This window comes from Protopterus annectens, chromosome 11.part0 (genome assembly GCF_019279795.1).
Source record: "Protopterus annectens isolate FY-2018-M chromosome 11.part0, PAN1.0, whole genome shotgun sequence".
Classification (NCBI taxonomy): Eukaryota; Metazoa; Chordata; order Ceratodontiformes; family Protopteridae; genus Protopterus; species Protopterus annectens.
This window is the reverse complement of record NC_056745.1, coordinates 1,049,680,452-1,049,702,371: the sequence shown is the minus strand read 5'-3', so window position 1 is coordinate 1,049,702,371 and position 21,920 is coordinate 1,049,680,452. Positions and strand designations below refer to the sequence as shown.

At 41.7% G+C, this 21,920-nt stretch overlaps 1 protein-coding gene across 1 annotated transcript in view; it reads left to right on the top strand.

Moving 5' to 3' along the window:
- LOC122815018 (kinesin-like protein KIF21A) overlaps positions 1-21,920 on the top strand; it is a 1,294,913-nt gene that overhangs the window by 77,027 nt on the left and 1,195,966 nt on the right. The gene's annotated exons all lie outside the window — the stretch shown is intronic.

Genomic DNA, 21,920 nt, shown 5'->3' with positions numbered 1-21,920 from the left:
TGTCTGCCTGTCCCTAAATTTCAGAGAAATTACCCCAATAAGCCAGCCTTTGTTCGCAGGAAATCTCACCATCTTACTAAGGGCAAAAAGAGTGGCAAGTGGGCTCCTCCTGCTAAGGCTACTCAGACTTCAGGGACTTGGAAGTCTTCCTTTCCTGGCAAACCAGGTGCTGTATGACTATCTGTCTCTCCTCTTTCTCTTCGTCTTCCTGTTTGGTTTCAGATTACTGAGGATTCTTGAGTTCTGTCCATCATTTGCCAGGGGTATTTCATGGTGTGGAAATCCAGTCCCACTCTTATGGGCATTCCTCGGCTGCCTTGGTAACAGCTTCCTTTTTTCCCAGAGGTTCTTCAAGACCTTTTGACTTGGGGTACTATTTATAAGGTTCCTGTGTCCCAGACGGGGAGGGGGGTTTATTCCATAATGTTTCTGGTGCCCAGAAAGGAAGGTGCTTGATGACCAATTCTAGACCTCTCTCATCTAAACACTTTTCTGGAGGTGCCCACCTTTCAGATGCTGTCCCTTCAGACTGTTTTTCCTCTTTTGCTCCCTCAGGCCTGTATGTTGTCTCTGGATCTCAAGGATGCTTACCTTCATATTCCAATCCATACCCTTTTCAGGACATTTTTGTGTTTCTCTGTTGCTTCCTGGCATTTCAGTTCTCTGCTTTGCTCTTTTGCCTTTCTACTGGCCCAAGAGTATTCACCAAATGCCTTGCTCCTGTGATTGCTTTTTATGGGATCATATGATCACTAGGCTGTCGACCCAGAGGTCATTTTAAGCCTAGCTGTTTCATCCTAATGTAATACCGTAGAAGTACTAGTCAGTACCCAAGATTACATTTAGTGATGACTGTCCATGTCCAGGATTGTGGGTGTTTTCCCCAGTAAAAATTTACGGTGTTCCATCCACTCATCCACGTTCCTCTTGAACAGTGTCACAGGTGCTCTGTTTCACATGAATTGGTAGCCTGTTCCAAAGATGTGGCAGTTGGTGAGAGATAAATCTGTCCCTCCAGATTGTCCTATTTAAGTTGCAGGCCATATTTAAGACCCTGGATTAGGTAGCCCTAGACCCATTTGATTTATGAATATGCAGTAAGTTCATTAAGTTTAGGTCTTGTGCTTTGTAGGCCAGGCATAAGTCTCCCCTAAGAAGTCTATATGACACAGAGTTTAATAACTGGGATTTTAGTCTTTCCATGTAAGACACATGCTGGAGGCCCTTGATCTTTGTTAGAAACCTCTAAGGTCTGTCTGATTGCTGTAGGTGCTTAGTACAGTACATATCAAATGGGACATCATACTCGATTATGGGCCGGATAAGTGCCAAGTACGGGGGGGGGGTGTGTGTTATAACTTCTTTTGCTCTTGAGGCGATGCCTTTATTAATCAAGTGAGTTACAAGGAAAGCTTTCCTTTCAACTGTAGACACATAGTGATAAGGTCACAGTCAACCTGTGATCTCAGGTCCCTTACCACTTCATGGATACTTAGGGTATTGTTGTTTATTTGTTACACCAATCACTGGTCTGTGTGAGACCCTCCTGGAATATACTGACATCATTTGGGGATTGAACGATTGCATGTAGTTTGCAGTCTGCAAACTTGGTCAGCCACAACCCGTTAGTTTTGACCTGCACTTTTAAGAAGTATATACCAAACAGTAGTGGACCCAGCATGGATCCTGTGGCACCCCTCTGATAACAGATCTTCTAGTTGATGTGGAGACTCCCACTTTGATAGTGTGTGTCTGGTTTGTGAGCCATTTGGCAGCCATCTTACAACAAAGGGGTTTACATTCAGTTTGCTAAGTTTATTGATAACATCTGAATGCAAGATTCTGTCGAAAGCCTTTGCCAAGTCAAGGTATGCTGTGTGCACAGATTTTCCCTCATCAGTGGCCTTGGTCACACTTTCAAAGAAATCCACCAGATTTAACAGGCCTTCACAAAGCCAAATTGGGTAGAATCCAGGGTTTAGAGGTCACCTGTGTCTTTATTTATGAAGTACATAATGATGCGTCCCATGGTCTTACAGATGAGGCTGGTCAGGCTTATGGATCTGTAATTCCCCAGGTCTGTTGCTAGGCCACACTTATGGAGGGGAATAACAGTAGTTCTCCATTCAACAGAAACAAAGTCTGTGGTTAGGCTATGATTGAAAATGGTACTTAGTGGTGATGCTAGTTCATGTTTTAGCCTGATTAGAAGACCGCCTGGGATGTCATCATGGTCCCAAAAAGGCCGTGTTCTTTGTCTTGGACAGTGCGTTGAGGACCTGCTCTTCAGATGTTTAAGGTGGGGAAGGGTTGGGGGACCGTTTGTTGTAAGTTAAGAGGGGATAAGGGAGTGAAATTTTCACTGAACCTTTCCACTAGCAGGTTCATTATCTCTGTGGGGTCAGTGTGTGTGATACCATTGGCCACCAGTTCTGCATATGCTTAGGTCCTAGCCTTTAGGTTACGTGCATAGCTCTAAAAGCTCTTATGGTTATTCTTCGCAGTACTTGCTAGTTTTCTGTCAAAAGAGCTCTTGGAGGATTTGACATGTTGTCTTATTTGCTTGTTAAGGCTGAGAAAGGTGCTTTGTCATTGTTAGGTCCTTGTTTTTGTTTTCTTGGCCAGCAACTTCTTGCATTTATTGTAAACTTTGTTGATGCTGGAAGTCCACCATGGCAACTTGATTTTACTTGGGCTCTGGCTTTGATTCTATCTGGTACAGCTGAGTTGTTTATACACTTATGCAAGTGATTGTACAGTGCTTTAGAGTAAGCTTCGGTGTAGTTACCACTTTCAGCTTGGGGATGGGGCTTGGAATGCATTTATACCTTCACCTAGGAGGGTATAGTTTGCTTTGGTGAAGTTTTTAGTCTTTCACCTTCTGTGAGTTCTGGTGTCAGTGTCAGTTAGAAGGTGACTGATTTGTGGACTGTTTTAACTAATGAAGGTCCAGCATTTGCAGCAGTATACCTGTTTGATATGTTGGTGAGGGCCAGCTCTAGAATATTTGTTCCTCTTGGGGTATGGGCAATTTGCTCCAGGGCATTTGAATTTACAAAGTCAAGAGCTGTTGTGTTACCAAGTTTGAGCAAGAGTAGGCTTCCCAGTTGATGGTGAGATAATTGAAATCTCCCATAACCATGTGTTACAGGCTTCAGGTGATCCACATATTTCCTTACCTGGACAACCTGCTGATTCAGGCATCCTCTCCAGAGATCCTTCGCAAAATCTTCATTTTGCCATTTCCCTTCTTCAGAGCCTGGGGTTCAAAACAAGTCTTCTCTGACTTCGTAGGATCACGTCTTTCTGGGTCTCAAGATTCAGAGGGTGCCTGTACTAGTATCCCTGCCTCCTTCAGAGGCCTTGACTCTCTTTTTCTCCTTTGAAACTCTTTTTCTTGACTCCATTACAGCCAGGGAGTTTCTGAGAGCACTAGGTTTCATGCCATCCACCATTCCTATGCTCCGTCTGGCCAAACTCCACATGCAAAACTTTCAGTGGTTTCCACTCCCCTCTCAGGGAACTGTTCCCAGGTGCTTCAAATGTGGGATTGGGAGCAGCTTTTGGCTCCCTAAAGGTACAGAGGGTGTGGTCACCTCTTCAGCAGAAGGAGCACATCAGTGTCAAAGAGATGACATCTTTTATGCTGGCTCTTCAGGCTTTTCATCCTCATTTCTCGCTCGGGCCTGTCAAGGTACTCAAAGACAATACCACAGTGATGTGATATATAAACAAACAGGTTGGAACAAGATCTTATCTTCTTTACCAGTTGGCACGCCTGGTATGGGATATTGCGGTCAAATGTCAAGCGACTCTTCAGACACTTTACATCCCTTCAGGTCAAAACACTGTGGCAGACACTTTGAGCAGGTCCTTAACTCCATCCCACGAATGGATGCTTCACAGGGATGTGTTTCTGGACATTGTTCACCATTGGGTACTCCTCAGGTAGATCTATTTGCCTCCTCTCTGAACATGCAACATCCTCTTTTTTGTGCCAGAGTCCAGGGATCCTCTGGTGTGGAAGGTGGGCACCCTCTCTTTTTCTTGGAAGGGGATGTTTCTTTATGCATTATCTCCACTTCCTCTCATTCCAAAAGACCTGTTCAAAATTTAACAGGACATTTCCATAATCTTGTTGGTGACTCCCTTTTGGCCGAGACAGCATTGGTTCCCTCCTCTTCTGCATTTAGCCAAGAGCACTCATCACAAGTTACCTCACAGGATGGACCTACTCACACAAGACAAAGGGATCTCTGATCCACCTCCACTTGTCCACTCTTCAGCTGACACTGTGGTTGATAAGATTTTGATTCCACATAGACACCTTTTTTACTGGGGATCTGCTAAAGGTCCTGCAGGAGGCCAGGAAACTTATTACTAAAAAATTCTACTTATGCAAATGGAAGAGATTTCCTATTCTTCTGTTAAGGCCCACTTATCAGGTTAGATAGTATGACATTGTAACACAGTCTGAAGAAGCAATCTGGGTGGATCGCGAAAGCGCTCACTTCTTTTTATATAATAAAAGGTAAATCTGTATTTGGAACTCTGCAACTTCTTTTTACCACTTAACAGCTGTCTTTGCTTGTTTGTCTTTATCTCCTCCTTTAGCTCCTAGATTTGAGGCTAAACAGTTCCTTAAAGGCATCCTTTACATTAGACCTGTCAGGAAGACTGTTCCTCCTCCTCCCTGGGATCTTCATTTTGCTTTGGAGAGGTTGACTTGGATTCCCTTTAAGCCTGCTGCTTCAGATTTCTTACAACATTGTTCTTGAAAGCTGGTCCTTTTTTTAGCTCTTACTTCTACCACAATGTTGTCTGAGTTGCAAGTAGCTACACCATAAGCCCAACGCATGAAACAAAATAATCCAGAGAGTACATTACTCCAGAGACTGGAGTGATGAACTCTTTGAATCCTCCTTTTATTCCCAAGATGGTTAATAATGAGTTGTCACTTAGTGTATTCATTTGTTTACTTTTTTCCCCTCTCCGCAATCTGACAGTGAGAGCGTAGTGCATACTTTGATGTGCCTAAACAACTCAAATTTTACAAGTCTGTTAGAAAATCTGATCAGTTGTTCATTCTTTTCATCCTAGATCTCTAGGATTAGCTGTATGCAAGCAAACTGTTTCTTCTTTGATCTCAAAGGCCATTTCTTTTTGTTATACTTTTCATGGTAATAGCCTTCCTTCTTCTGTAAATGCTCATTCTAGTAGAGTTGTGGCTTCTTCTGGTGCTTTTTTCAAGGGCTTAGATACTAATTCTATTCTTGAAGCAGCTACCTGGCCTTCTGTGCATAATTTTACCAAGCATTGTAAGTTGGATGGTATCTCTAGAGCTAGAGCTGGTTTTGCTAAGGCCATTCCTCATGAATTCTTAGAAGGCCATACTGCTCCTTCCTCCTCCCAAGTTTCTTTTTGAGCTTTGGGATACTCCCATACAGCAACAGTGAATGTAAGGATATAGATAGTACAGTTGTGTAAAATCTTACTGTAACAGTAGATTTCCTTTTCTTCACGGTTGCAGTATTCATTCTCTCCATCTTTCTGGGGCAATCATTTCTGAGGGTGGTATGTCTGGACATCACCATTATGCCCTACACTACATGAGGAACATGTGTGATGTTTGACGTACCTTAAAGCAGCAGTAGGCTTTGGTATACTGGCCAGTGTCTGGCTTCCATGGCAGGCAATCCCCAGATGTTAGTAATACTGCAACAGTGAAGGAAAGGACATCTACTGTTATGGTAAGAGTTTATACAACTGTACTTTCTTGCCACCCGTTATAAACACTTATTAGTGCTCATCTCCTGTATCAAACAGGACTGTACATGATAACCCAGGGGCAAATTTATCTATCCAGCCAGTCATCAAGATTAGCCTTAAAAGGTAGCCAGCATAGTACTGTGTTTGACCTGTATTGATAACTTAGCTTTCATGGCTCAGAATGCAAGCGACAAAACACCTTGGAGCAGACAGTAAACTGAGTATAAGGAGAGACATTCTGATCCATCAGGGTAGCTGAAGGATTCAAAGCCTTTAATTTGCTTGGTTAGACGTCTTTGGGACCTTTACAGTTGAGTGCAATACTTGAATTTACCAAAGGGGTCCTTGTTTTCAGTAAGGGGTTTGATAAGGGAAGACTTCAGTAATAGGATGACTATTTACTGAAGATACTTCCTTGGAAATTTAAGGACACAGATTACTCTACCTTAGTAGGTACTGACAAAATACTCCACCCAGCTCTGCTTTGATATACAAACTCAATTCACTCATTTAGAAAACTGGTTAAACTACACATCACAACTAATGCTAAATACCCCCCCCCCCAAAAAAAAAAAACAAAACAAAAAAAAAAACAACGTCACCTCTGGCACAAGCCACCACTTATTCCTGAGTTCACCATTATTACTTCCAGTAAAACTACCACTGAAAAGGTAAGATGCAATAAACTGCTAGGTGTAATCACTGACAAGCAAGCTCAAGCTGGATCAGCACATCAACCATATTGTTGCAAAAATAAATCAAAAGCTAGGCATATTAAACAGAATTAAACCTATTTTCCGTGATTCTGATGAAGTTTACTAAGTGAAGACGAAAGCGCGCTCAATCACCAGTTCTATTTTTGTTTTGTGTTATTTTGTGGTCTCTGTGATTTTATCGTGACTGGATCAATAAATACAGTACTTGGACCTGTTCAGTGTTTGGACATTCTATTGTTGGTTAACCTGGTGACAGACCTTGGTTTATAGCCTGGAGGACAGCCCTTTATGGTACAGCGACGGATTTTTGTAATCTGACATGCCAAGTATGCAGACTTTAAACTGAGTCCTTGCTTCTTCCAGCGCTCCTCTGTCAACCCTGAATCTAACCAATATACAAAAACACTCTTGAACAAACTAGAGAAGTGGTACAATAAAATACCTAACTTTGTAGACAACCTCCCCAGCAAAAGACACTGTTTTATAGTCATTCAGCAGTTACAATGGTAGACCTACAACAAACCTTAAACTAGCTTAATTTAAAACCACACATAATGCCCTACACAAGCCAAACAAACATCCACCAGTTACAAACACTGTGAATGCATGAATGATCTATGTATCTCGGCTCACATTACCTAAACCAAATAGCTTCTTGTGAATCTAACAACCAGCATGGAGATTGCTTTTGCTCAGTATACATTGCTACAGCGTAGAACCCCCTCCCTCATATACAAGTAGAAACTAACTTAAAATAGTTTCCACTAAAACTAAAGCACTACTTAATATCTGCAAACATTTGCTTATGTGACACCTGTCTGTTTAGATATTCTTCAGTGCTTTTTAATAAATCCATTATGTTGTGCATGTTTGAAACCTGTTGTACTGTAAAGAGAAATGTTTTTTACAGTATAACAAATTTGAAATGCTGAGTATCTGTATAAAACTGTATGGCAATGCCTTTGTGTGTGTACATTGAATTAGCTTTTTGTGTCTACAACCGAAAGCTGCATATGTAAAATATTTTCAACAATATATATATATATATATATATATATATATATATATATATATATATGCAGATGTTCTTCGTGTTTCACTGTTGCAGTCATTACATTTGGGTTATCTGCTTGCAGGTAGCCCTCAGTTGGCCTGATTAACAAAGTCTTGGGTCCTCCGTCGGTTGCTGTCTCTTCTTCCATGACGTCAGGTTGTCAGGGGTATAAAACATGCAGCCGATGCCATTACATCAGTCTTTCTTGGCCGTGCGGTGCCTGAAGCAGAAGCAGTTCGCAAGTGCTGGTCGGCCGACTCCTGAAATTTTCGTTTTCGAGTTTCAGAACCGAAAGTCTTCAACTAAAGCTAAGTACCCTGTTGGGGAAACTTTTTTTGCTCCTTACCGATGTCAGTAAAAGTTAATAATTGCATTACTTGTGGAAGGCAAATACCTCATAAAGATTTTCATTTGTACTGTATTCCTTGCCTGGGCCCTGACCACGATGTACCTTGCTGTCAATTTTGTGCATTATTTAATCAACGTAGTATCCATCGTCGGTATATTTTTGCCTCTAAATATTTTGGTTCTCTGTTTAATTATCCAGAAATGTCATCGGTTAGCCATCCAACTACCAGGATTCTGAAAAAACGCAAAGATAAAAGCAGAGACGGGCTGCCGAGGTCCAGCACTGCCGATGACTTCTCCTAAGCTAGTCACCAGTTCACCGGTACACAGTGAGGCACTTTCGCAGCCCCTGATACCCGCTACTTCTGATTCACAGGCCTCTACTGAGATCCATTTGAAGTCCGGTATGCTGCGAGATGCTTCAACTATGGAACCTGCGGATGTCTCTACCTTGGATGGGTCCAGAGCCGCTGTGCAGGCACTGGCTTCTGAGGGTGTATTCAGGCCTACGGACTTGCATATTAAACTAACGCCTCCTCCTTTACTTAGGGCTAAATCTCGATCTATGCCTAAAAAACCGATGCCCAAGCCACATGCTCAGGCCTCAATGCCTAAAAAACAAATGATAAGAATGGTTGAAGATCTAATAACTTTAATCAGGGGTAGCCAACCCCCCCCCCCCTTCTAAGAGGCCTAGGACTGAAGTTGATTATGAATCTTCTGATCAGGATTCTGTTTTTTTTTTATTCTTCTGATGATCTGGATTTACCCTTATCTACTTATGAAGATTCCAATGCAGAGGACTCTATTCCCTCTGCTTCCCCTCCTGAGGATTTTTCTTTTGGGGAAACCTTACATACTCTAAGGGAGCATTTCCACTGGGAAAGCCAGCATTTTTTTGATTCAAAAAAGAGGCTTAGTGATTTCCTTCTCCTACCTCAGCATAGGCCTTTAGCTATTTCTCCTGTACTAGACATTGTTGATGATGCTTTCTCGGAATCTAGTTTGGCCCCTGATTCCCTGCCTTTTGCTCCCAGAAAACCTGACAGATACTGCAGGGTCCCCGAGTCCCAAAAGTTCCTTTTTAAAAATCTTGTTGCAGATCCAGAGACTATTTCACAGGGGCCCAAGGGCATTACGACTTCTACTGCTAAAAATCCAGGGTGCTGGATAGATGGGGTAAGAAGGTTTACACTTCTGCAACCTTGGCCATTAAGGCTTTAAACTGCCAGTTTCATATGTTAAAATATCAGCAACATGTTATTGGACAGTTGATTCCTGACTGTGTAGAAAATAAAGAATTACAGGATTTAATGCATTCTGCTGAACAAGTTGGAAAACATACTTTGCAATGTGGTTTTGATTCATTAGAGGCCTTTTGCAGGGTTGCTGTTACTGGGTCTGTGCTCAGAAGGCATGCTTGGCTCAAGGAACAGTCTTTGCTTGATAATGTTAAAGCTAAATTGTTGGATGCTCCTTTAAATCAGGACCGCCTGTTTGGCAACAAGGCTGAGGAAGTTCTTAAAAGGATGGAAGATAAAGCTAAATCTATGGAAATTATTAAAGATTTTTTACAAGTTCAGCCTCCTAGATTTAGTAGGCACTGACCCTCTAAGAATTGGTTCTTTCCAGCCCCTTCCAGGTCTTCTCAAGCCAAACCCAGACACAGCAAAAACCCCAGGTTTCAGTCCCAGGGGCACACAGAACTAAGCATTAGGGGCCTCCACTTCCAAATCTGGGAATAAGACTTCCCGCTTTGGTAAACTGTCTCAATGACTTCCTTTTAAAATTTCCAAGTACTTATCAACTGACTGCCCCTTTGGGGGGAAAGATTGCTCTTCATGCGAAGAATTGGGAACTCATTACCCAGGACAAATGGGTTTTAAATATAGTGTCCCAGGGGTACAGATTTCACTTCCACACATTGCCAACACCAAGCGGGTGGCCGGATCTACCCCCAAATCAGTGGGCAGAGGCCCCAAAACAAGTACTTTCTTTCTTTCTTAAGCATGGGGGCTGTTCAACTGGTACCAGAAGAGGAAAAGGGACAAGGTTTTACTCGAGACTTTTCCTGGTACCCAGAAAAGACAATTCATGATGTCCTAACCTGGACCTGTCTACTCTAAACACCTTTTTGGAGATTTCAAAATTCAAGATGCTGTCTCTTCACCAATTACTTCCTATGCTAGGCAAAGATGCCTGGTTGGCAACACTAGATTTAAAAGAAGCATACCTGCACATCCCAATCAGGGCATCTTGCAGAAGATACCTACGCTTCAAAGCAGGCTACACGCACTATCAGTTCTCTGCACTGCCCTTTGGGTTATCTACTGCTCCCAGGGTATTCACAAAGTGCCTAGCTCCAGTTATTGCATTTTACAGGCAAAGAAATATTCAAATATACCCATACCTGGACGATTGTCTAATTCAGGCAGAAAGCCAGGACATACTTTTGAATCATCTGGCCTTTATACAAAGGGTTCTAACTTGTCTGGGTACACCATAAACAAAAAGAAATCACACCTGGTACCCTGTCAACAAATTATATTCCTGGGAGTAATCTTGAATACAACTTCCCAGATGGCTTACCTCACGCCAGAGAAACAAATTAATTTGACAAACTACTTCAAGCAAGTGGCCACAAAAACCCTGATATCTGCAAGACAAATACTGCAAGCCTTGAGGTTCATAGCCTCCTGCATTCTGCTAATTCCATATGCAAGACTGCATATGAGGAAACTACAGTGGTATCTATTATTTTATTTATTTGCAATTTGATTACCGGGGAAGTCCACTGGACCGAATTGACCCGTTTTCAGTGGAGGCCCGGGGAGAAAAGCTCCAAGATGCATTATACAATTTAGATACAAATGATAGTTAATATTAAAGATCTTATGTAGAATAGTTACTCATAAATGCATTCAGTATCATGCATAGTTAACAAATTCATTAAGCTTGAAGGTAGGGATCACACAGTTTCATTTGAGGAAAACAGATATGGTTTAGGTGTGGAAACAGTTTACATACAAACCTTTTAAGAAAATGTAAATATGCTTTACATACACACATCGACAGCAGAATGCTATTTACAATATTTACAAGGTTGGGCTGTGTGATGGTAGCTGTAGGAGGTGAGAGCTTAGACAGAAGCTATAGCAGGTGTTGAAAGCTTAGATAGGCTCATAGGAAGATAACTATAAGAGTTGTAGAGCTTGGGAACCAGAGCGAGAACCCTCTTGGATTAGGCTGAGTGAAGGTAGGTACATTTCCATTTAGTGGACAGGTGTTTGAATAGTTGGGTTTTGAAGTTTTCTGAGTTTGGTATGGTTCTTAGTGTGGAGTGAGGGGAATTCCATTTTTTGCCTAGTGAGAAAGATGGGAGAAGTTGTCCAGCAGGACGTTTAGGTTTATGTATAGTAATTAAGTTCTGATCTAAAAAACGTAGTGTGTCAACATTCTCAAGACCCGGAAACAGTGCTTTCTATCATCCCTTGCCTACGCCTAGAGTTCCTTTGGTGGGCAGAGGCCTTTCACACCACCCCCTGCTGCCCAAACCCTAACAGACGCATCAGACTTTGCATGGGGGGGGGTTCACCTTGCAGGGAAGTGCATTCAGGGCAAATGGAACCCAAGTCAAATGCACTTGCATATCAAGCAAAAAGAAATGTTAGCTGTACAGAATGCTCTGACAGCCTTCAAGGACCACATTCTTCCAGGACAACTAATGGTAAAGATGGACAACACCACTGTTATGTGGTAGATAAACAAGCAGGGGGTACACATTCTTACCCCCTTTGCAGACTAGCCATGGCATTGTGGAACACAGCCTTGAGCTACCAAGTGCACCTACAAGCTCAATTCCTGCCAGGAAAATTAAATACACTGGCAGACGGACTAAGCAGAAATCTCATGGACCCACACGAGTGGAAACTGGAACCAAGGATTTTCAACATGTTGACAAGCAAATGGGGGGCCCAGATATACACCTGTTTGCCTCTCCTCAGAACTACCAATTGGACAAATTTCACACAAGGACTCCCCACAAACAAGTCTGGAAAGTGGATGCTGTGTCCTTCAGCTGGAAAAACCTATCAGTCTATGCCCCCCCCGCCTCTGCTCTCCAAAGTACTACTAAAAATCAAACAGGGCAAACCAAGGATAATTTTGATTGCTCCAGACTGGCCGCGCTAACACTGGTACCCCCTCCTGCGCAGTGTGTCATGGTTATCTCCATGGTGGCTGCCTCAGACTCCTTCCCTGCTGTCTCAGCAGGAGAACCAGATTCTGTACCCTTAGCTTCTAACACTGAACCTTGCAGCCTGGCCGATTACTTAATCTCTCCTTTACCATCCCTCAACAAACCTGTGATGGATATCATTTTAGAGGCAAGGAGGCCTAGTACTAGAAAATCTTATGCCGAAAAATGGAAAAGATTCTGTGCCTGGAACCAATCTCAAGGGATGTGCACAGCAGCACCCAGTTTACCTCAGATTTTACAGTACTTAGGCCTGTCTTTTTTCCTCCATTAAAATCCATGCCGCAGCCATTTCAGCTTATTATAACACAGAACCGCCCCTCTTCTCTCATCCACTGCTCAAGCAGTTCCACAGAGGGGCCAAAAATTTGAGACCACCCAGGAGAGCTCCAACCCCAGCCTGGGACCTTAACCTTGTCTTGGAGATCCTCACTCTACCTCCTTTCGAGCAAGCTGCTACTGCAGACTTAACATTTCTTTCTTGGAAAACAGCTTTCCTTTTAGCAATCACTTCAGCTAGAAGGGTATCAGAATTACAGGCCCTTATGGCAGTGGAGCCTTTTATCATCTTTCATGCGGACAGGGTGTCCCTCAGAACCAATCCATCCTTCATGCCCATGGTGGTATCTAGTGTGGCTCTTAGTCAGTCCATTCATTTGCCAACCTTTTTTCCCAATCCACATAATAAAGGGGAATGGATACTGCATTCCTTAGATGTGCACAGACAACTTAGATTCTACTTGGACAGGACTAAACCTCAAAAGAAATCTGAACAACTGCTGGTGGCATTTGCTGCAGGGGCAGAGGGGAAGGCTATTTCAAAGCAAAGCAGTTCTAAATGGATAAGCCATTGCATTCATTTCTGCTATAAGCACCATGTAAAACCTATCCCCCAGGGGATCAGACCTCACTCCACCAGGGCTGCATCTACCTCTACAGCCTTTCTCAGAGGTGTCCCTACCAGGGACAACCTAGAAGCTGCTACCTGGAGTTCTGTACATACTTTCACCAAGCATTATCTTTTGCCAATTTTCTCTAAATCCAGAGCTGGCTTTGCCAGTGTAGTCTTACAGGCCTTATAGCTGACCCTAATGCTATCTAAATTCCTCCTTCTAACCATAGCTTTAGGACTCTACCCAAATGTAATGACTGCAACAGTAAAACACGAAGAACGTAGTACAGTTGTGTACATCTGTTTGAGTGTATTCACTGTTGCAGTCCTGGTTACCCTCCCTCTAGCCCCCTAACTTCTTTTGGCTGTACCGCTACTTTCCTTTACAATGCTTAAAAGCCTTTTTGGTGTATTTGCTCTTTTGTTGGAGGTATATCTTTGTGCTTTTATATTTAATTGCTTCCCATTAGGGGAGGCACCTGACATCTGAGGCAAGAAAAACTGATGTAATGGCGTCTGCTGCATGTTTTATACCCCTGACGACCTGACATCATGGAAGAAGGGACAGCAACCGACGCAGGACCCAAGACTTTGTTAATCAGGCTGAGGGCTACCTGCAAGCAGATAACCCAAATGTAATGACTGCAACAGTGAATACACTTGAACATCTACATTTATGGTAAGTGTACATAACTGTACTTTTGTATTGCCTGTTTATATAACTGTACTATGTATGGAGTCCACAATGGCCAACAAACATAGTTAACTGTGTATGTGAATTGTGTCATTGCAAAGAACTATGTAAATCAGACTGCATGTGGAGCTTTTCTCCCTTGGACTTTTCTGACAAGGAGCTCCTAGCTCAGTTAGACTATCTCAGTCAACAAGTGAAAATATAAATGGGTCCTGAATATAATGAAATATGATGATCAAATGAGAAAGTCGTCCACGTAAGTACCCAAGTCTCTTATGACTGTAAATGTCTGAAGTGGAGTGACATTTATATAACATAACGAGGTGGCAGCCGCTTTCTTGCATTTAGCTTGAGTCTATTTTAGGTGCACCAGGAATTTGTATATTCTAGACTTGCTTGAAGCTGTTTGGTATTAGTGAAAGAATGAACAACAGAGCCCAGCTTGCAGTTAGCAGCAAATATGATCAGCTTCACTTCAGTAATATTGGCTTGGATAGCTGCAAAATAAATGCCAAACAGGAGAGGGCCCATTACTGATACCTGTGGGTACCCCAGTAGTTGCATTTTTTGCTGTATCTTTTTCTTTTCTCTGCACACCATCAGGCCTCCCCAGTAGTACACAGGCCCACTCCTTCCTTGGAGGTGTGGGTTCACCCTGCAGATCTACAAGGGAGAGAGCTTGTATGTGGCTGTCATCCAGTCATACATTGGGAGCATTTGTGCTTTCACAGGCATTCTGGTAGTAGAGGGCCTTTCATTGTTACCATGCTATCCCCATTGCTAGGCGTGGTGACTTACAAACCAACATCAGTGCATGGGCTTCCTAATGCTCTACCAGTCCACACATTGGCTCCCTTACATGTCCAGTATTAGAGCTAATACCACTAGCTTGGGCAACCACAGTGCATGGCTCTCTTGCACCAACTTCTGCTTTCTGTGGTTTGTGAGACCTTTGCCTATCACTACCAGAGGATCATGCAAAGCTGGCTGAGAAGCCACCCGCCCTCCATGCTAACACGAGGTCACTGTGTCATAGTTGGGGCATAATCCCTGTACCCCTATAGCTGGATTCCCCACTAGTTACAATTTTACGTTCAGAGAGGGGACTCTCAGCTTTCACACCTCGGGATCTCTTGGATATTCAATTTGCAGACCAGCAGACAAGACGGGGTTTACATAAAGTTTGTCTAATTGTTCAGTAATACCAGCATAAGAGAGGAAATCAAAAGCCTTGACCAATTTGAGATGAGCAAAGTGCAGAGAGGGAATACCTTCCATAGCCTCTCTAATCTTTTCAAAGAAATATACTAGGTTCAGGAGACAGGACCTTCCCTTCGCAAATCCAGACTGTGGTCTTTATCAATTAAGCTTACCTGTACCTGTATAAATTAGTTCTATTGTGATTAATTTTATGGCTTTGCCTGTAAGGCTAGTGAGCCTGATGGGGCCTATAAATATATGGGTCTGTAGATGTGCCACCCTTGCATAGGTGAATCACAGTGTGTATTCTCCAGGGATGAGGAATAAACCATGTGGTTAGACTATGGTTGAACAGTTTAAGTAGAAGTCTGTATGGTGCATACTTGACAGTGATTGAGAATATAACCTGGTGTGTTTTCTGGCCCCATGGAAGTATTTTTGGCCTTTTGATAGAGATTGTAAGACTTAGGGAAATTAAGTTTTCAGGAGTAGTGGGAGGAGCAATGTTGGTGCTGGTCTTTTGATTAGAACCCCCCCCCCCCTATTTCTTTCTCCATGCCTGTACTCTGATATCAATGCTTGATATGGAAGGCAATCTTTAGCCTGCAGTCCAGATAAGTTCTTGGCATCTTCCTATTCTATTACCTTTGCCTATCTAGTTATTTGCTCCCAGTACCTTGGTTCCTTTGTTAGTTTTCTCCAATGTATTCCCACCTCCTCTTGTCTATTGTCTGTATCCCTAATTGCAGTCATCCCTATCGTCAGATTCTCCTTTCTCCATTCCTGTGTTGGCTTAGTTTTTAGAAGACCTTCTTCTACTTTATGAATATAATATTCTGTATGATTATTGTTCTCCTTAAAGGTCTGCATCCAAAATCCCCGTATTTCCCTGTTACTTGACCTTCCCTCCTGTTTCATCATCATCTCTTTCCACTTTATATATATATATATATATATATATATATATATATATATATATATATATATATATGTAAGCCTTCACTGTGTTTGTCTGAAAACTCAGGTAATCCCAATCCGTCCTGATCTATTGGAAGAATAAGCTTATCCCACTTGACTCTTGGCATCTTCCCCTCCCAGATAAAATCCTTGTGGATTTTATGGTTGATAAAAATATGCCTGACCAATGTATAAGACTAAAGGGACTAAAACATTTTAACTGCATGTATCTTACTATAAATATCTATATAACAGAGCTTCCATTTTTTCAGTTTTTGAATTATCTTTTGTTTAGTTTCTTCCCACATATCCTTAGCTGCTACACAAGTATCATTTTTAATCCATACTCTTAAATATTTCTTTTTTTATGTCCCCATAAAAATGGATATTGCTGAACCAATTCATATGTGGGTATATAATTTACCAGTATTGCTTATGTTTTGCTTCATTAATTTTGTATTCTGAAAAGATTTGAAACTGTGCTTATGTTCCACAGCACTGTAATATCCCTTTCTGGTTTTGTCAGGTATAAAATAATGTCATCTGCAAACAGAACCAGCTTTTCTTGACTAAGATGCCAATTATGTCCTTGAATTTCTGAGCCCCTTATTTTATTTGCCAGTGGCTCTAAATATAATGCAAATCACCAAGTGGAGAGAGGTAACCCCTGCCTGGTTCCTCTGCTCAAGCAGAGATTTTCAGAGAGGACCCCCACCCACTTCAATTTTCAGCTCTGATCCTTCATATATATCCTCCTAATCAACCTTATAATTTTATCAGGGAATGCAAATGCTTCCATTGCTGTGCTCATAAAATCCCAGCTTACTGTTACAAATGTTTTCTCTGCATCAGGACCCAGTGGCATTTTCTTACATTCTGCTTCCTTCTGGATCATCACGGTTTTGTTTATGTTGTCACATGTTTGCCCCCCCCCCCCCCCACACACACACACAAAAAAAACACATTGATCCATATCTTTCAATTTTGGTATCACTTTTGTCATTATTTTAGCTATTAAAGACATAAACATTTTATAATCATGGTTTAGTATTGAAATGGGCTTGTATGAAGCTGGATCTGATGGATCTTTACCCTGTTTAGGTAGTACAAGTATTACCGCTTTCTTCCAAGATGTTGGTACTTCTCTTGCTGTTAAAACCTTCCAGATGTCCTTCAAGAATGCAACTGCAGTCCTTACATATGGGTTGTCCTGCCTCAGGCAGCCCTCGGTCGGCCGGATTCCAAAGTCTGGGTCCGGCGTCGGCTGATGTCGCCTCCTCCCCGACGTCAGAGCGGCTGGGGTATAAAAGCATCAGCCGACGCCATCTTCCTCAGTCTTTCTTGCCGCGCGGTGCCCAAAGCAGAAGCAGTTCGCAAGTGCCGGTCGGTCAGCTCCTGTGTTTTACGTATCCAAAGTCATCAAAAAGCTAAGTACCCCGTTGATGATCTTTTTCTTGCCTCAGCCGATGTCAGAAAAAACTGAAAAAGTTAATAACTGTTTGTCTTGTGGTAAACAAATACCTCATAAGGACTTCCATTCTTACTCCCTCCCCTGCCTTGGCCCAGACCACGACGTCTCGGCCTATGCTGCCTGTGCTTGTTTCAATAAGCGCACACTCAGGCACAGGGCAGAGTTTGCTGAAGACTTTTTTGGCGATAAATACTCTTATACTATGCCGTCGGAACAACTGACACCTCATATTTCCAAAAAACAGAAGGACCGGGACCGACATTCTCGGCCCGCGACTTCCAACGACACCACGCCATAAACTACCACGAGTACATTGGTCTCTTCTGAGGCGGTTGTTCCACCGCTCCGGACCAACGACACCGCTTTACCGATCACTCAGGCCCCGGAGCCTGCGCCGGTGCCGTTTGTTGATTTTCCTCCAGAAACTGAAGCCCAAGATTTGCCTGAGACCATACCGGTGGACAAGGTTACTCCAGCACGTGGGGCAGCTAGGCCCCCTATGTCTATGTCTATCGAGGCCTACACATGTGCTAAGGCTGCTAGCCAGGCTAAGTCTCTCCCTCCTAAAGCTTTGCCTCAGCCCACTACTGATATTGAAATGGGCTTGTATGAAGCTGGATCTGATGGATCTTTACCCTGTTTAGGTCGTACAAGTATTACCGCTTTCTTCCAAGATGTTGGTACTTCTCTTGCTCTTATAATGCTGTTAAACAAAACCTTCCAGATCTTCATATTTATCCCCTCCTAGCTTCCAAACTTGCACAGGAATTCCGTCTAATCCTGGGGACTTTCCTGTAGATTGTTTATTCATCACCGTTTTTATCTCATCTCCTCCTATCCTGTTAGTAATTGAGCCTCCTCTCCCTCTAGCCTTGGCCTTGGCATATTTAATTCTTCCATAAACAGTAGTAGAATATTTCTGGGCAGATTTGTTTTCAGGTTAGACATGAGTGAAGTAATATGCATATTTGCTTTATTAGTAGCCACTTTGCCTTTGCTAGCATTGAGTAGTAGTAAACCTACTAATACCTATTATAAGCTACTGCCAACAATTTGTGTTTTTATATGCATTGGCTATGACTGACTGGGAGACCCTATTCAAGCTGTTCATTTAAAACTCTTGCCAGTGGCTGTGCTTTTTTGGAGAGTCTAAGTATCAAATCTTTGTTCCTCGAGAATATTAGTGAGTTGGCATTAGCTTTTATTGGTTTAGTATGAAACCACAATTTAAGAGATTAAACAAGCCATAATCCCAAGTGTTTGAAATGTTTGTGGTTTCAGTGAGGTCTTTCTTATTGCAAAGTTATCCCCCTATTGTTGGGGCATGTGGAATAGTTTTTATCTGATTCTAGAAATCATAGCTTTGTTTATGGTACTGAGGATCAGTTTGTATTGTGTAAGCCGTTGTGAAAGTATATTTAGATTGTTCTCAAGGTCTTTTCTTATGGTGGCATATGAGGCATTAACTCTATTAATGTTAATGTTATCTGAGCAGAGGAATAATGGTATTTAGGGTAGGACTACTGGGACGTTATTTATAAATAGTGAGACTAGAAGTGGGGAAAGCACTGATCCCTGTAGGGACCTTTTTTGTGAGTAGCGAAAAGGGTAAGGAGAATTTTCCTATTTGAACTTTAGTCTTGCTGTAACGAAGCTTTTGAACCCTGGGAGATGGTCTCTTCTGATTCCAGCTGCTATAAGTGTGTTAAGTAGGATACTATGGGCAACTATATTGAATGCCTTGGTGAGATCAATAGACAGTGCACTTGTAAGAATTCATTTGTCTGAATTCTGAAGTATGTCAGCAGTTAAGGTATGTAGAACTTTCATGATACTGCATCCCACCACAAGACATGTTGTGGGATTAGGATGCTGATTTTTTTTTAATAATTTGTTAGCTGAGTGAATTATTTCCCCTACTGTGGGAAATATTCTTGAAATAATTGATCAAGTGCTGAAGTCCTTTGCGTTTGTAGATCTAGGTTTGTTATTTACTTCCTTACTAGTTCTTCCACATGTGAAGAGGCTTCAGTTGTTGACATAAAGCATAACATTCCATTCTATAAGGGCTGTGGTCAGTCATTCTCTGATTACCTACTCAGTCCAGTTACATTGGAAGCTGGAGACTGTCCCTACATTCACTGGGCACAGGACAGGGAAACTAATCCTGAATAGGTTAACAGTCTGTCACAATTCACTCGCTCACAGGCATGATATGCATACCTGCGAGCAGGTTAGATTATCACCAGTTAACCTATAGCACGATTTTAGGAAGTTGGAGGAAACCAAAGCACCCAACAAAAACTGGGACAGAGGAGATGTGAACTCCACACAGAAGTCACCTTTGCCAAGCAGAGACCTGGTGAGACATTGATGCTAAAACTGGTCAGATCGTTAAGCAAGGAAAGAGGACACCCTATTCTGAACGTACCTTATTCTAAAATATGGGGATCACAGATTACTTTGAAAGGAGCTCCTGTCTGAAAGTATTAGGATTGCACATAAGAGCTATGGAACTGCAAATGACAAGAACACATACTATGTCCAAAATATTGGTGTATCAGAATGCTCCTCATATTCTAAGATGCAGTGTATTACTAACAAGTGCGGTAGTCATGGGAGCAACCTCTATATACAAACACTTTAAACTTGCAGAATTTGCCGTTTTTGAGTTTGAATATGTGTGTGTGTGTGTTAAGTGCTGCAGCTCACACTGTTGAGTCTTGCACATCTAATAGGGAAGCATAAAGTTCACTCTTTTGGTTAGTTGCTCATCCATCTAAGTGGTCTGTCTTCAGACACTAGATTTTCAAGTGTCAAGTTTTGAAAGTAATAGAATATGATCACTAGCTGAAAGTTGGCCTTTTCAAGTGTATTTATGTCTAAAATTACACCTTCAGCAAGAAGAATGTTTTTCCATATTAGACTGTATTAGATCATTGACACTGTGCGTCTGTTAGGGTGTCAAACCCTTTCCTAAAACCACGTTGCTGGTGAGATAATGTACCATATTTGTCAATTTATATTCATTAGTAATAATTTGAGTTTTTTTTTTTATATATATAGAAGTTTGGCTAAAGCCAGGATCTTAGCAATGAGGCTGAACACGTGAGCATTTTTGGTTTAATGACATTAGGCAGGTGCATTATCAGAGAACTTGACAAGAGGCGGAAATATTTAGATGAGGAATAGTTTGAGAATACACATTAAAGGGTTTGCTGCCTTGTGGGTGGAGGGTTTAAGAAATGAATGTTGTAGTCCTGATACTGCTGGAGTATATTTTGAATCTAAATGCTCTAGAAGGTTTTGGTAGAAACTTTTTTACTGGCAAAGGGAAGCCTGTGAAGGAAAGCATATATTATCCTTGTGGCTTCAGCAGTGGCACTCGTCATAAAAGTCTCCCTGTTTTTTTTCCTTTCAGAGGTAAGCTTTTTTTTTTTTTTTTTTTTTTAAATAAATTTTTGACCAATAATACAATTAGTGACAGTGATATAGTATAATGTGATGAAGTATGTTTGTAAACCAAAGAGTATTTTAAGTTTCTTCGGGGTAGTTATATAAGGGTTTGGAATGCCCATTTGTTGCTCATTTCTTTGCATAGGGAATGATAGTTCAGGATCAGTTCATAAGCATAACAAAAGGTCCACAGCCACAGAATACTCTGGATGGCAAATTTTAAGTAGTGCACATGTATAGAACACTATAATTTCTGTACTGGTTATGAGACTTGGCATTTGATATTTGGTTTAAATCGCTACTGCAAGTCAATATAAAGAATAGGTGCTGGGTGACACTAGCAGGGTTTGAAGAGGATTTTGATGCACTGTGAAGTAACATAAATCTTTGACAAGTACTTTATAATCTGATATTTGTTTTTTTTTTTTCCTCCCTTTCCCAGTCTGACTAGATACTTGTTCAAGTATATTGTGCCTCCTATAGCCTGTCTAACCTTAGTATTTCATCTCACTGGTATTGAGTTGAGGTGTGACAAGGTATTATATGATTACCTGGCTGGCAAACAGTTGTAAATCCCTATACCTACGTACAGTGATGTCAAGAGTATGCCAGCACTCATCAGTTTCTTACAGGTGCATAGATTCTGATGGACCATGTGGCTGTCTATAGAGTACGGTTTTCTTTATCCATTAAATAACCCGAGGAAACTAATTAAGCAGTCTGTTATTTTCTTAAGCCACATAACATTTGCTTTGTCTGTCCTGTGTAATGTTGTGTTTGGCACTTTTTACCCTAGTACAGTTTCAGGAAAGCTGCTGCAGAATCTGCCATACATTCTTTGAAGTCATTCTTTACACTGTATGCCATGAGCTACACACACCTTCCACTTTCTATCCTCAGATGGTGTTGGTCTGTTTTCTGCTCGCTTTTAAGTTTGAAATCCATTTTTTGTTTTCACTCTCTGATTGATGTTGGCTTGCTAGTGTACTACCCATTTTGTTCAGACTCCAAGTCTACCTAATTTGTTCATAAGCCTTTTGTATGGTACTTCTGGGAGAAAACAGCTTTTATTGGAAACCTGTTTTCACATCTGGAGAAGTTTCAGATA